Source organism: Haematobia irritans, chromosome 4, assembly GCF_050003625.1.
Source record: "Haematobia irritans isolate KBUSLIRL chromosome 4, ASM5000362v1, whole genome shotgun sequence".
Lineage (NCBI taxonomy): Eukaryota > Metazoa > Arthropoda > Insecta > Diptera > Muscidae > Haematobia > Haematobia irritans.
In genome coordinates, this window is record NC_134400.1 from 190314363 (window position 1) to 190331287 (window position 16925).

Below are 16925 nucleotides of genomic sequence, written 5' to 3' on the forward strand. Positions count from 1 at the left end.
TGGTTGCGAGCAAACCAAGTTGATATGGGATGAAAAGAAACGTAGGAACTGTGAAATTTTGTTGTCGATGAACAGAGAGGAATTACGGCCATTGATTGGTATCATAACAGGACACGACACACTTGGGAAACACATGGTAAGAATAGGACTTAAAGACGATGATATCTGTAGATGGTGCCTGGACCCGGAAGTTACGGAGGACTCGTACCACTTCCTGTGTCAGTGCCCAGCTTTATCCTTTAGAAGAAACAAGATACTGGGCTCCTTTTTCTTTCAGACTCTCACTAATCTACGGGAGTGCAGCTTAAGAAACATACTTGCCTTCATCAGGGCCCCTGGTTGGTCATTCTGAGATTTCTTTCAAAGAGAACGAGCAGATGGAAGTTTCTGGGACAAAGCGGCCGCCTCGGAAGAAGAAAGATTGAAAAATCACATCGAAGGATCACAATGGACCTATACTGGTCAAAGTGGGCATCAATACAAGACATTGATGTCACCCTCTAGAACCTAACCTAACCTAACTTAGGTTCCGCTTGACAATAGCCCAGTATTTCTCAATTGGGCGGAGCTCTGGCGTGTTGGGAGGGTTCTTGCCCTTGGGAACCACCTGCACGTTGTTGGCGGCGTACGACTCCATGGCCTTTTTACCGTAATGGCAAGATGCCAAATCAGGCCAAAACAGTACGGAACAACCGTGTTTCTTCAGGAAAGGCAGCAGACGTTTATTCAAACATTCTTTCACGTAAATTTCTTGGTTGACAGTCCCGGAAGATATGAAAATGCTGCTTTTCAAGCCACATGTACAGATGGCTTGCCAAACCAGATATTTCTTTGCGAACTTTGAGAGTTTTATGTGCTTGAAAATATCTTCTACCTTTCCCCTTCCTTTTGCCGTATAAAACTCCTGTCCCGAAAGCTGCTTGTAGTCGGCTTTGACGTAGGTTTCGTCGTCCATTACCACGCAGTCAAACTTCGTCAGCATCGTCGTGTACAGCCTCCGGGATCGCGCTTTGGCCGTCGTATTTTGTTTATCATCGCGATTTGGAGTCACTATCTTTTTGTAAGTCGATAGACCGGCTCGTTTTTTGGCTCGATGCACGGTTGTAGACGATACACCCAGCTTATTTGCGTCATCTCGGAGAGAGAGGTTAGGGTTTCGCTTGAAACTACCGGCAACTCTCTTTGTCGTCTCAGCGGCTTCCGGTTTTCGATTTCCCCCCGATCCAGTCTTCCTGGCTGTCGACAAACGTTCCCCAAACACTTTAATTACATTTGTAACGGTTGATTTGGCAACTTTTAGCGATTTTGCCAGCTTTGCGTGCGAGTAGCTCGGATTTTCGCGATGCGCGAGCAAAATTTTGATACGCTGCTCTTCTTGCTTGGACGGCATTTTGACAACTGAAGAGTGAATTCCAAAATCAAAATAGGAGCAACATTCTACACACACACCGACCTTTCAAAATGAGGGGTGTTCAGGTTTTTTAAAGGCAAAATTGAAAGAAATACCTTAAGTTTATATTGACCGTAGCACCCTTTATATCTTTTTTAGGATCACATCCCTCCCCTTCTCCCTTTCTGGTGTCAGGAATATTCAATTAAAGGTCATAGTCCCATCTACTATACAATCGTATGTTGCTGCTGCACCAGCCCATACCCCCAGTGATAAACCGGGTGTGCCTATTTTTCCAATAAATTCCCAAACTATTCACTCTTCTGAATTTTTCTGACTAAATCTTTTCTCATTTCGGGAGCCAAAAAATGTTTTCGTATGTGAAGTATACAGTAAGTTTTTCCATCAATGTACAAAACACCTCCCATCTATATTTCATCTCTTGTTACTAGTCATTTTCAAATTGGAAAATAGATTCTTAGGGAAACATCCATAGCATTGTCATGTGCACACATCACAATTCTTGGTGGACTTGTTGAAACTGGAGTGTAGGCCTATTACAGTAAAATCTCATTAATTTGAGCTTCTGTGGACCATCTTACATCCCCCCCTCCTGCAAAATGGGCCATGTAAAGCCAAAATATCTTTGGCACTTACATGCCCAGAACAAACCTATGGCTACTTTCAATCACTACTGAAATGGTTAACATAAGCAAATGCTGTATATCTGTTTTATGTTTCCATTTTGGAGAATATTACCGAAATTATGGTGATATCAGTTTGGTGGTATGTTGAAGATGGTTCGTCTGATGGGAAATCTCGTTACTAGCACTGCTGACCATGTTCATGTTCATGTTTGTGTTACTGGTTTTTGTTTATGCTTCTGTTGCAGATGTTTTCTCCATTTACACTTGGGGTGTAATCGACCAGTGACCATTGCATTTTCTGTTGCAAAGTAATGGGCATTTGTGCTGGTTATTCTTTATCATCAATTGCACTTTGCAACAATGCATTAAATTGTGATGGACAGTGCTTCGCATTCATCTAAGTCATCAGCTAAGCAGTTGACGCATCATAGAGCAGAGGTAAACTGTCTCTCTAATCGTAGAGTTACCATTCTCCCTCTAAACATTCCAATCTTTATACTCAAGGAGAGTTGTGTCCCTCGTCATGAGTTTCACATTCTTACATTGGACGAGAGCTGTCTCTTTAATCGTGAGTCTCATTTTTCCTTGTACACATTCCAATCCTTACACTATAGGAAAGCTGTCTCTAGGGTCGTGAATTTTCTATCCATATTTCTCTATTTGGAGTTCCCTTTTCCTATATTTTCACTAGAGGAGCTGCGTCTCTGGTCGAGATTTGGGAGCCACCGTGGCGCAATGGTTAGCATGCGCGCCTTGCACACACAGGGTCGTGGGCGCGAAAAAAAAAAGTTTTTCAGCGGCGGATTATTCCACCTCAGTAATGACATTTCTGAGTGTTTCAAATTAAGTGATTTCACTGCAATGTGCAACACCGTTCGGACTCGGCTATAAAAAGGAGGTCCCTTGTCATTGAGCTTAACATGGAATCGGGCAGCACTCAGTGCTAAGAGAGAAGCTCACCACTGTTGTATAACAATGAACTGAATAGTCTAGGTGAGACTGAAATATCGGGTTGTCATTATATCTAACCTAACCTGACCTAGTCGCGAGTTTTCTTTCCCTCCCTATACATCCCAACTCTTATTTAAACTAAAGAAGAGCTGTTTCTGTACTCGTGAGTCCCCTTCTCTCTAGTCACCACCCCTACACTAGAGGAGATCTGTCTCTCTAGTCGTGAGTCTGCTTCTTCATCACGATCCTTACATTAGAGGGGAAGTGTCCTTTTAGTCTTGATTTTTCCCATCCACATTCCAAGTGCTCCCTCTCTAGTCGTGAGTTTCCTCGTTGCGTTACTCATCCTCATCCTTACACTAGTGGAGAGCTGTTCCTCTAGTCGTGAATTGCCTTTCTTCCCTTATACATCTCCACTCTTGAGGAGAGCTGTCTCTCTAGTCGTTAGTCTCATTTTACCCCTTAAACATCCATATCTCACCCTACAGGTGATATGTCTCTCTAGCCATGAATCTCCTTTTCCCCCAAACACATCCCCATCCCTAAAAGAGGAGAGTTATCTCTTTGGTCATTAGACCCCTTTCCTCCCCCACACATCCCTATCCTTACACGAGAGGAGAGCTCCTTACTCATTTTCCCCCAAACAAATCCCCATCCTTACATAGAGGAGAGTTATCTGTCTGGTCGATAGAATCCTTTCCATATCCCCCCCCCCCCTACACATCCCTATCCTTACACTAGTCTCTAGTCCTTAGACTCCATTTTACATTAGCTGTCTCTCCAGTCATGAGTTTCCATTTTTACACTGGAGGAGAGCTCTCGCTCTCTCTAGTCCTGAGTCTCCTTTTTCCTCTTACACATCCCGACCCTTACATAATAAAGAAGCTGTTTTTCTAACTATGAGTTTTATATCCAAATTTCCATCCTTACAATGGGCTAGAGCTTTTTCTATATTCCCTTTTCCCACCTTTACACTAGGAGAGAGCTGTCTCTCTAGTCTAGAATTTCCTAGCTCCCCTAAACAACCTCATCGTTTGATGATTAGAGCTATACGCATAATAGCGAGACCCTTGAATCCATTCACATCCTACATTGGAGGAGAGCTTTCTCTCTAGTAAGTTTCCTTGATTCTTTTCACTTCGCGAATTTTCGCGATCTCGTGCACAATACCGTTCTGGAGAAGAACCGATTCTCTGCTTCGTCAAACCTTATCGCTACACACCAAACCATCGATCACAAGAAAAGCGACACACGACCTATGAGCATAAGCACCAACGTCCGATCACCCCATAAGGTCCACTTAGACGAATCATACAACGATTCCCTCCATGGGATTCCCTGGACTTTACTCGCTTTCCATGACGACTATTAATTCACTCCCATTTTCTCTATTGAGCCATCGTGGTGCAATGGTTAGCATGTCCGCTTTGCATAAGATCGTGGGTCCGATACCTTTGGAAACTTTTTGTACTGTAGATAAAATCGATGATGGTAAGTCAATATTCTCAATCTTACGGTATTGCTGGGGGTATGTTACAAACGCTCTTGGTAATCAGTTTGCCATCTCAACTACTCACCCAGTCTTTGCTGCGAAGTTATCTCCTAAATTATTTCCTAATGAAAGTTTCGTCTGGGTAAAAGTCTCCTTGGATTCCATCCACTGTGCTAGCAATGAATTTTCTTCTTTCTATACCAGAGGCGATAACATATTCCTGACAACTCTCTTTTTTTGTTGAAAGTATGGCATTTCCATTATGTAGAGTCATCGAAATGAGGCCATTCTGCTGCATGATTAAACATTATTCTCTCCAATAAGATAATAGGCTTATTAACTGATTACCAGCTTATGTTAAAGCTTCCACTAGTTGGATCTGGCAAGATGGGATGGCTACCTGGCTTGGTGGTTTGGCTGATTCACATCATCAACATGCCTGAAGTCATTTTATGATGTAGATGTAAAAAAAAAACGAAAACTTCATTTAAATCGCCCCTCACGGTGGTCTCTAGAATGTTGCGAAAAATAAGACAACTTGAAAATATACAGGAAATGGATAAAGGGTGGAAACTAAAAATTTCATGATTATTGTTGAGTTCTGTGGTCGTTTATCCAGTAAAGGCTGTCATTACCAAATAATCTTGGAGGTAACAAAGTTAAAAACTGATAAGCCATGGTAAGGGAGGAGAAAATCCCCAACTTGGTAACACTGGTTTACTCTCTCCTTCTCTCTCTCAGCATTCACCCATTTGACACAATGAATTTTTATTTTGGACCAAGTATTTTCCAAAATTGAACCAAAATTCCTACTAGCGGACCATTTTTCCAACTTAAATTAATATCATTTAAAAGTTAAAAAATTTCCAAATTTTTACTTCGATAGAAAATTTTTCCAAAATTTTACTTCGATAGAAATTTTTTCCAAATTTTTACTTCGAGAGAAAATTTTGTAAAATTCATATTTATATTCAAAATTTTTATTTCTATTTATTTATAAATTTTGTTAAAAATTTCTATAAAAAATTTTGTCAAAATTTTATTTTTGTAGAAAATTTTGTCAAAATTTTATTTCTATAGAAAATTTCGTCACAATTTTATTTCTATAGAAAAGTTTGTCAAAATTTTATTTCTATAGAAAATTTTGTCAAAATTTTTATTTCTATAAAAAATTTTGTCAAAATTTTATTTCTATAAAAAATTTTGTTCAAATTTTATTTCTATTGAAAATTTTGTCAAAATTTTATTTATATAGAAAATTTTGTCACAATTTTATTTCTATAGAAAATTTTGTCACAATTTTATTTCTATAGAATATTTTGTCACAATTTTATTTCTATAGAAAATTTTGTCCAAATTTTATTTCTATAGAAAATTTTGTCAAAATTTTATTTCTATAGAAAATTTTGTCACAATTTTATTTCTATGGAAAATTTTGTCAAAATTTTATTTCTATAGAAAATTTTGTCAAATTTTTATTTCCATAGAAAATTTTGTCTAAATTTTATTTCTATAGAAAATTTTGTCAAAATTTTATTTCTATAGAAAATTTTGTCAAAATTTTATTTCTATAGAAAAATTTGTCAAAATTTTATTTCTATGGAAAATTTTGTCAAAATTTTATTTCTATGGAAAATTTTGTCAAAATTTTATTTCTATGGAAAATTTTGTCAAAATTTTATTTCTATGGAAAATTTTGTCAAAATTTTATTTCTATGGAAAATTTTGTCAAAATTTTATTTCTATGGAAAATTTTGTCAAAATTTTATTTCTCTAGAAAATTTTGTCAAAATTTTATTTCTATAGAAAATTATGTCAGAATTTGATTTATATAGAAAATTATGTCAGAATTTGATTTCTATAGAAAATTTTGTCAAGATTTTATTTCTATAGAAAATGTTGTCCAAATTTTATTTCTATAGAAAATTTTGTCAAAATTTTATTTTTTTAGAAAATTTTGTATAAATTTTATTTCTATAGAAAATTTTGTCACAATTTTATTTCTATAGAAAATTTTGTATAAATTTTATTTCTATAGAAAATTTTGTCACAATTTTATTTCTATAGAAAATTTTGTCCAAATTTTATTTCTATAGAAAATTTTGTCAAAATTTTATTTCTATAGAAAATTTTGTCACAATTTTATTTCTATGGAAAATTTTGTCAACATTTTATTTCTATAGAAAATTTTGTCAAAATTTTATTTCTATAGAAAATTTTTTCAAAATTTTATTTTTGTAGAAAATTTTGTCAAAATTTTATTTCTATAGAAAATTTTGTCGAAATTTTTTTCACAATTTTATTTCTATAGAAAATTTTGTCAAAATTTTATTTCTATAGAAAATTTTGTCAAAATTTTATTTCTATAGAAAATTTTGTCAAAATTTTATTTCTATAGAAAATTTTGTCAAAATTTTATTTCTATAGAAAATTTTGTCAAAATTTTATTTCTATAGAAAATTTTGTCAAAATTTTATTTCTATAGAAAATTTTGTCACAGTTTTATTTCTATAGAAAATTTTGTCAAAAGTTTATTTCTATCGAAAATTTTGTCAACATTTTATTTCTATATGAACTTTTGTCAAAATTTTATTTCTATAGAAAATTTTGAAAAAAATACGGATTTGGCGAAAATTGACCAAAATCAACCAAATTCCATTTGGTCCCACCATCGGACCAAATCTAAAAATTAATAATATTTCTTTTTGACCAAGTTTGTTCCGATCGGACCAAAATGGCAACCCTGCTTTTGACCAAATAGAATTTCTTAATTGACAAATTCCATAAGAGACTAAATCTCTCTAGTTTCCTATCTCTGCTATAGCTATCAGAATAATTGTGGAAAAAACATCTTAAACGTTTTCCCAGAATTTTTTGTTTTGGCAAACATAATCCCTAAAAGATTAAGGCAATAATAAGACTATATAAATATGTCAATCTTTATTTATAGACATTTCACAAATGTTTTTAATACTCCATCGCCTAGGGGCTATACACCAAAGACAAATTTCTTATTTAATGCAAATTGCCGCTTATCATTGCTTTCTGTCTTAAGTTGATGTCACCAGAGTAACTTTTGGGCAATTGCTAACAATGTTACAAACATAAGGCTTGGAGGCGTTATTTGGGAATAGGATTTTAATATATTCTCCTTAGATATCATATGAGCTCCCCTAGTCGTTTTGAATTTCCCAATATAAAAGTTAAGAGGAAAAAAGGCCATGAAAAACTAAGAAAATGCGTCAAATCATAACAAATGTGAGACTATGTAAATAAATAAACCACAAATATTTATACGGATATGGATGTCGACATATACAGAGTACAGAGATGCTAGCTAGATTACTAGCTATTAGTTTTTCTTCCATCTCCCAAAAAGTGCATGTAGAATTGCCCAAGACGAATAGAAAACCGTGATACCAAGAATGTTGACATTACCAAACCCTGGTGCCACTATTACCCCACATTTGAAAGAACAATAGCACCTCCGGCAGCATTATCATCTAACCAGCACCTATGGCCATAACAAATGATGGCGTCACATATCGGATCCTTTGGTGTTATGCACCACCATATATTTTATCTGAGTCTGAGAGGTACGAAAAAGACACAAGTTTGACTTATAAAGTGTTACTGAGCCAACACCACGACATCATAAATGCCGTGTAATAGTGCTTGGCATAGAATGACCAACGAGGGTCATATGATAAGTGAGTAAACATAGAATTTAATTCACTTAATGTTGATGATTTATTTCTATAGAAAACTTAAGGCAAAATTTGATTTCTATAGAAAATTTTGTCAACATTTTATTTCTATAGAAAATTTTGTCAAAATTTTATTCCTATTGAAAATTTTCGGCAAAATTTTATTTCTATTGAAAATTTTCGGCAAAATTTTATTTCTATTGAAAATTTTCGGCAAAATTTTATTTCTATAGAAAATTTTGTCAACATTTTTTTTTTATAGAAAATTTTGTCAATATTGTATTTATATAGCAAAATTTTGTAAAAATTTTATTTCTATACAAAATTTTGTCAAAATTGTATTTCTTTAGCAAAATTTTTTAAAAATTTTATTTCTATACAACATTTTGTCAAAATTTTATTGCTATTGAAAATTTTCGGCAAAATTGTATTTCTATAGAAAATCTTGCCAAAATTGTATTTCTATTGAAAATTTTGTCAACATTTTTTTTCTACAGACAAAATGTCAAAATTGTATTTCTAAAGCAAAATTATGTCAAAATTTTATTTCTATAGAAAATTTTGTCAAAATTTTATTTCTATAGAAAATTTTGTCAAAATTTTATTTCTATAGAAAATTGTGTCAAAATTTTATTTTTGTAGAAAATTTACGGCAAAATTTTATTTCTATGGAAAATTTTGTCAAAATTTTTTCTATAGAACATTTTGTCAAAATTGTATTTCTAAAGCAAAATTTTGTCAAAATTTTATTTCTATAGAAAATTTTATTTCAACAGAAAAGTTTGTCAACATTTTATTTTTGTAGACAATTTTCGGCAAAATTTTATTTCTATAGAAAATTTACGGCAAAATTTTATTTCTATAGAAATTTTACGGCAAAATTTTATTTCTATAGAAAATTTTGTCAAAAATATATTGCTATTGAAAATTTTTAGCAAAATTTGATTTTTATCGAAAATCCTGTCAAAATTGTATTTCTATTGAAAATGTTGTCAAAAACTTATTTCTATTGAAAATTTTCGGCAAAATTTTATTTCTATAGAAAATTTTGTCAAATTTTTTTTCTATAGAAAATTTTCGGCAAAATTTTATTCTATAGAAAATTTTGTCAAAATTTTATTTCTATTGAAAATTTTGTCAACATTTTTTTTCTATAGAAAATTTTGTCAAAATTGTATTTTTATAGCAAAATTTTGTAAAAATTTTATTTCTATAAAAAGTTTTTTCAAAATTTAATTGCTATTGAAAATTTTCGGCAAAATTTTATTTCTATTGAAAATTTTCGGCAAAATTTTATTTCTATAGAAAATTTTGTCAACATTTTTTTCTATAGAAAATTTTGTCAAAATTTTATTTCTATAGAAAATTTTGTCAACATTTTATTTCTATAGAAAATTTTGTCAAAATTTTATTGCTATTGAAAATTTTCGGCAAAATTTTATTTCTATAGAAAATCTAGTCAAAATTGTATTTCTATTGAAAATTTTGTCAAAAATTTATTTATATTGAAAATTTTCGGCAAAATTTTATTTCTATAGAACATTTTGTCAAAATTTTATTGCTATTGAAAATTTTCGGCAAAATTTTATTTCTATAGAAAATCTTGTCAAAATTGTATTTCTATTGAAAATTTTGTCAAAATTTTATTTCTATAGAAAATTTTCTCAAAATTTTATTTCTGTAGAAAATTTTATTTCTATAGAAAATTTACGGCAAAATTTTATAGAAAATTTTTGTCAAAATTTTATTTCTATTGAAAATTTTCGGCAAAATTTTATTTCTATAGAAAATTTTCTCAAAATTTTATTTCTGTGGAAAATTTTATTTCTATAGAAAATTTACGGCAAAATTTTATAGAAAATTTTTGTCAAAATTTTATTTCTATTGAAAATTTTCGGTAAAATTTTATTTCTATAGAAAATTTTGTCAAATTTTTTTCTATAGAACATTTTGTCAAAATTTTATTTCTAAAGCAAAATTTTGTCAAAATTTTATTTCTATAGAAAATCTTATCAAAATTGTATTTCTATTGAAAATTTTGTCAAAAATTTATTTCTATTGAAAATTTTCGGCCAAATTTTATTTCTATAGAAAATATTGTCAATATTTTTGTTTTATATAGAAAATTTGTGAAGTACCTCCTTGTTGGAGGGGAATAATTTTGCAGAATTTACCAAAACATCAAGAATTCTACCAATCTACCAAACACTAAACAATCTACCATTTTTGGTAGAATTCAACCAACTGCGGCAACCATGACCAGGAGATGTCGACAGCACCACACGGTGGGAAAATCCCGTCGTTATAGGTTTATTTATTTCTCCAAAGAGGTGGCTACGTCAGAAGAGGTCGAAATATCTTACCTCTTACAGTGGCGCCCGAGTAGGGACTGCATTAAGAAACTCTGAGTATTTCTTCAATAACCATTATTTCTATATTCTACAGAAATGCAATTTTGACAAAACTTTCTGTAGAAATAAAATTTTGACAAAATGCACTTTGGAAATAAAATTTTGACAAAATTTTCTGCAGAAATAAAAATTTGACAAAATTTTCTGTAGAAATAAAAATTTGGCAAAATTTTCTATAGACATAAAATTTGAACAAAATTTTCTTTAGAAATAAAATTTCGACAAAATTTTTCTATAGAAATAAAATTTCGACAAAATTTTTCTATAGAAATAAAATTAAAAAAAAATCTATAGAAATAAAATTTTGCCGTAAATTTCTATAAAAATAAAATTTTGCCGTAAATTTTCTATAGAAATAAAATTTTGACAAAATTTTCTACAGAAATAAAATATTGACAAAATTTTCTATAGAAATAAAATTTTGACAAAATTTTCTATCGGAATAAAATTTTGACAAAATTTTCTATAGAAATAAAATTTTGACAAAATTTTCTATAGAAATAAAATTTTTCCGAAATTTTTTAAAGAATTAAAATTTTGAGAAAATTTTCGATAGAAATAAAATTTTACCAAAATTTTCTAGAAATAAAATTGTGACAAAATTTTCTATAGGAATAAAATTTTACCAAAATTTTCTATAGAAATAAAATTGTGACAATTTCTATAGAAATTTTTGTCAGGGCTTCAAAAATTTTATGTAGTACTAAAATGTTTTCAAAATTTTCTATAGAAATAAAATTTTGCCAAATTTTCTATTGGAATAAAATTTTGACAAAATTTTCTATAGAAATAGACTTTTGACAAAATTTTCTATCGGAATAAAATTTTGACAACATTTTCTATAGAAATAAAATTTTGTCGAAATTTTTTAAAGAATTAAAATTTTGAGAAAATTTTCGATAGAAATAAAATTTTACCAAAATTTTCTATAGAAATAAAATTGTGACAAAATTTTCTATAGAAATAAAATTTTAACAAAATTTTCTATCGGAATAAAATTTTGACAAAATTTTCTATCGGAATAAAATTTTGACAAAATTTTCTATTGGAATAAAATTTTGACAAAATTTTCTATAGAAATAAAATTTTGACATTTTCTATAGAAATAAAATTTTACCAAAATTTTCTGTAGAAATAAAATTGTTACAAAATTTTCTATAGAAATAAAATTTTACCAAAATTTTTCTATAGAAATAAAATTTTGACAAAATTTTCTATAGAAATAAAATTGTGACAAAATTTCTATAGAAATGAAATTTTGACAAAATGTTCTAAAGAAATAAAATTTTGACAAAATTTTCTATAGAAATAAAATTGTGACAAAATTCTCTATGGAAATAAAATTTTGACAAAATGCACTTTGGAAATAAAATTTTGTCAAATTTTTATTTCTATAGAAAATTTTGTTGAAATTTTATTTCCAAAGTGAATTTTGTCAAAATCTTATATAGACATAAAATTTGGACAAAATTGTCTATAGAAATAAAATTTTGACCAAAATTTTCTATAGAAATGAAATTAAAAAAAAAATCTATAGAAATAAAATTTTGCGTAAAATTTCTATAAAAATAAAATTTTGCCGTAAATTTTCTATAGAAATAAAATTTTGACAAAGTTTTCTACAGAAATAAAATTTTGAAAAAATTTTCGATAGAAATAAAATTTTACCAAAATTTTCTATAGAAATAAAATTGTGACGAATTTTTCTATAGGAATAAAATTTTACCAAAATTTTCTATAGAAATAAAATTGTGACATTTTCTATAGAAATTTTTGTCAGGGCTTCAAAAATTTTATGTAGTACTAAAATGTTTTCAAAATTTTCTATAGAAATAAAATTTTGCCAAATTTTCTATCGGAATAAAATTTTGACAAAATTTTCTATAGAAATAGAATTTTGACAAAATTTTCTATCGGAATAAAATTTTGACAACATTTTCTATAGAAATAAAATTTTGTCGAAATTTTTTAAAGAATTAAAATTTTGAGAAAATTTTCTATAGAAATAAAATTGTGACAAAATTTTCTACAGAAATAACATTTTGACAAAATTTTCTATAGAAATAAAATTTTGACAAAATTTTCTATCGGAATAAAATTTTGACAAAATTTTCTATTGGAATAAACTTTTGACAAAATTTTCTATAGAAATAAAATTTTGAGAACATTTTCTATAGAAATAAAATTTTACCAAAATTTTCTGTAGAAATAAAATTGTTACAAAATTTTCTATAGAAATAAAATTTTACCAAAATTTTTCTTAGAAATAAAATTTTGACAAAATTTTCTATAGAAATAAAATTGTGACAAAATTTCTATAGAAATAAAATTTTGACAAAATGTTCTAAAGAAATAAAATTTTGACAAAATTTTCTATAGAAATAAAATTGTGACAAAATTCTCTATGGAAATAAAATTTTGACAAAATGCACTTTGGAAATAAAATTTTGTCAAATTTTTATTTCTATAGAAAATTTTGTTGAAATTTTATTTCCAAAGTGAATTTTGTGTAAATTTTATTTCCAAAGTGAATTTTCTATAAAAATAAAATTTTGCTGTACATTTTCTATAGAAATAAAATTTTGCCAAAATTTTCTATCGGAATAAAATTTTGCCAAAATTTTCTATCGGAATAAAATTTTGACAACATTTTCTATAGAAATAAAATTTTGCCGAAAATTTTTTAAAGAATTAAAATTTTGAGAAAATGTTCTATAGAAATAAAATTTTACCAAAATTTTCTATAGAAATAAAAGTGTGACAAAATTTCTATAGAAATTTTTGTCATGGCTTCAATACTGTATTTTCCAAAAAATTTTTGCATAAAGCAAAAGTAATAATAGTCAAATGCTGCGGGTTAAAGCATGTATTAGTAATCAAATATTCTTATTCTCTCTTAATAGATTCACCTCCTTCATAATATCGCTGTACTCTACTATTAAATAAATTGCCTTACATATGCTCCACACCATATAAGGTCAGTCAAATGGCTGTATTGGATTCTGTGCTTATTGCTGACGGACTGTGGTAATATTTTCGAGGTTGCCTAGAGAACTAGAAACCACCAACATGGTGGACAATGGTAACAAACAAGCAGATATTCTTAACATGATCTGCCACAACAAATAGACAGGCAAACAAACAAACAAAAAGCTGCCAGATAAAGCAATACAAAGTGAGGTAATAATGTTACCAGAAATGCTTAGAAGTGATACCAACATAGTCAACAGTGTCATATGTAGCAACTCTATATTCACCTGGAGTAATTTTTCAAAGGTATGAATATCACATATTTGGCTTTATTTGTGCAAAAGGGGATGATAATAAGAGTGATGGATATTTTAAAAATGGTTGCATACAAATGTCGGTCGTATGATACAAGAATGGTAGAGAGACGTAAGGATAGTACTATATTTGATTTACGATTGAGACAAAAGTCAGTGCATATAATACTCCCCACTTGAGCCTACCCAGCCAAAACTCTCATTACCCGGTAATCTTGTAGGTAAGCCTATTTAAAAATTAATAACCACTTATTAATTGGCATCGCTTCGGATTACATTTACATACGCATGTCCTAGAAGGAAAGTACTTCTCCCCAGGCATACTTTCGGCCATAAAATAAGTGGTGCATTTAAAGCATATAGTCACCTAATATGTAATGTCTTATTCGTAGATGCACCAAAGTTTGCAAAATAGCCACTTATTGTCTCAGCCAACCAAATCTCGAAAATATTGATTTCTATCGCCGATTACAATGGATCAAAATATGGCGAGTGATGCTGTAAGAGGAGAACTACTTGAATAGAAACGAATATTGTATAAATAAACAATAAATCTAATAAATAATCTAAATAAGATTCACACAAATTAATTTCACACTTAAAATAGAAATAAATGTAGGTTTTTTAAGGAAGTTGGATTCGTGAATTACGTTATAATATATCCAATAGCCAATTCACATAAGGTTCGAAATCTACTAAAAGTGTATTTTAAGTCTCTTTTTATAAGGCAAATGGCATTTGAAATTTAGTTTAAGCGCTTTTGGGAAGTGTAATGTGAATGAGGTATAAGAAAGCATTTATTTAAAACATAATATGATAATGTCATTAAACACAATTATTATGAAATATTTGTGATAAAAATTTCTTAACGGAAAATTTTTCAGAATTACCGTTACATTACATATTCTTTTTGATTTATTATGTAAGTGCTCGATTATGTGAATAATTATACCTATTGGTACCATCATTTATTCTATTTTATTAATTCGTTAACTATAACTGCCTAAAAATTTGAGAATAACAATTCGAAAATTACCGAGAAGTATTTATTTTTGTCATTACAAGTTAGTCATTATAACTCGCCGCAATGTAATGCAACGTGTAATGACAGCTTTACTCCTGGTAATGTCAATTGTAATGAGATGTGGTTACCTAGTTTTTGCTGGGTACGGTTAAATTAATTTCACGTTTATTTGCTCAAGTTTCTGAATCCCCGGTTTATTAATTATCCCTAATTATCCATCTCGGTTACGTGTCCAAGAAATTGTAATACCATAATGAAAGTCATTGAATTATCCTTTGTACCCCCATTATACATAAAATGTGCCCAAAAATTTATTGCCCAAAAATTTATTATTGATGAATATCAAATGTGGCAACTACACTCAACTCAAATTGCTGTGTTGTGAAAGCTAACTGAGGAAGACATCGTTGTGGTGGTATTGCTTGAAAGCGCTGAGAATTTGTTGGAAGATAACTCAACACGCAGAGAAGGAATATGATCGCCTCAAACATGTTTCAAGAGCAAAATGTTATTTTTGTATGGTGACCATGTAACATGTTTGTCCCAAAAATGTTATTTTCTCGTCAAATATAACCTGCTTGCCGAAATCAGATACATGATTTTCGAGAAAATAACATGATTGCGAAAATCATGCTACATGGTCACCACCAGTGTTGCCAGTATTTTCCGAGCTCTTGTCCCCAAAATGGATCGCTTTTATCCCCAAAAATCCCCAATTTAATTTAAAATTGCCCATAAAAATCTCCAAGAAATTTTTGGCAAGTTTTTTGAAAAAGAGTAAACGAAAATCCGTACAAAATTAAAAAACAAATAAAAACAAAAACATTTTAAATAAAATAAAAATGTGCAATTGAATGAAGATTTCAAAACATAAAACCAGGAGACGGGTGCTCAAAATATAATCCGATACCAGTCCCCATCTGAGTTAATTATTGGTATAAAGAGTCATCGAGTCATCTTATGCAAATCCTCGCTCAAGAAATAAAAATGGGAGTTCGGTTAACATATAGTCAAGAAATAAAATTGACTTATCGATCAAAATGCGTTGCTGTCCCGATATGATCTCTACTCTGTATGTGCGGGATATGGGATACATGTTCAAAATCAGTGATGTACGCATATGAGTCCTTACGAAATAATTTCACAATAAAAAAAAATTTCTTAGGAAAAAGAGTAAATTGTAAAGAAGCTCTTGGGCCACCGAAATAAATTCCGTGGAATAAAGACGAGGAAAGTTTTTTTTTTATTTTTTTGAGAATCTCTGTACTTCTTTAAGCCTTTTTTAAGCATGTAAAGAATTTCATATAAACCATAGTTTTTACTGTGAGAATTACTCGTATACTGAACAAATATCGAAAATTCCCCACAAAAAATCCCCAAATTTGTGGAAATTCCCCACCAAATCCCCATGTCCCCAATTCAAAAATTTTGTCCCCATCCACGAAAAAATATCCCCGATTTGGGGAAAAATCCCCAATACTGGCAACACTGGTCACCACCCAAAAATAACATTTTGCTCTTGAAACATGTTTGAGGTGATCATATTCCTTCTCTGGGTGAAGGCTCTATTGTATTACCCCAGAAGTCTCTGTCATTATAATATCATGAAGTTTGCGTCGTCGATGCGTCTATAACATTTGTGATTTTGATAAATTTCTGAATTAAAACCCACAAAACAAAACGATAATAGAAAATAACAAGTATATACGGCCGTAAGTTCGGCCAGGCCGAATCTTATGTACCCTCCACTATGGATTGCGTAGAAACTTCTAAGAGAGACTGTCATCCACAATCGATTTATCTGAGGGATATATATAACTATAGACCGATATGGACCTAGTTAGGCGTGGTTGTTAACGACCATATACTAGCACAATGTACCAAATTTCAACTCACTCGGATGAAATTTGCTCCTCCAAGAGGCTCCAAAACCAAATCTCGGGATCGGTTTATATGGGGCTATATATAATTATGGACTGATATGGACCACTTTTGGCATGGTTGTTAAATATCATATAC

General features: G+C 30.2%; 1 protein-coding gene across 2 annotated transcripts in view; it reads right to left on the bottom strand.

Annotated features, from left to right (window-relative positions):
* Positions 1 to 16925, bottom strand: part of RhoGEF3 (Rho guanine nucleotide exchange factor 3) — a 710057-nt gene that overhangs the window by 137928 nt on the left and 555204 nt on the right. The window lies entirely within an intron of this gene.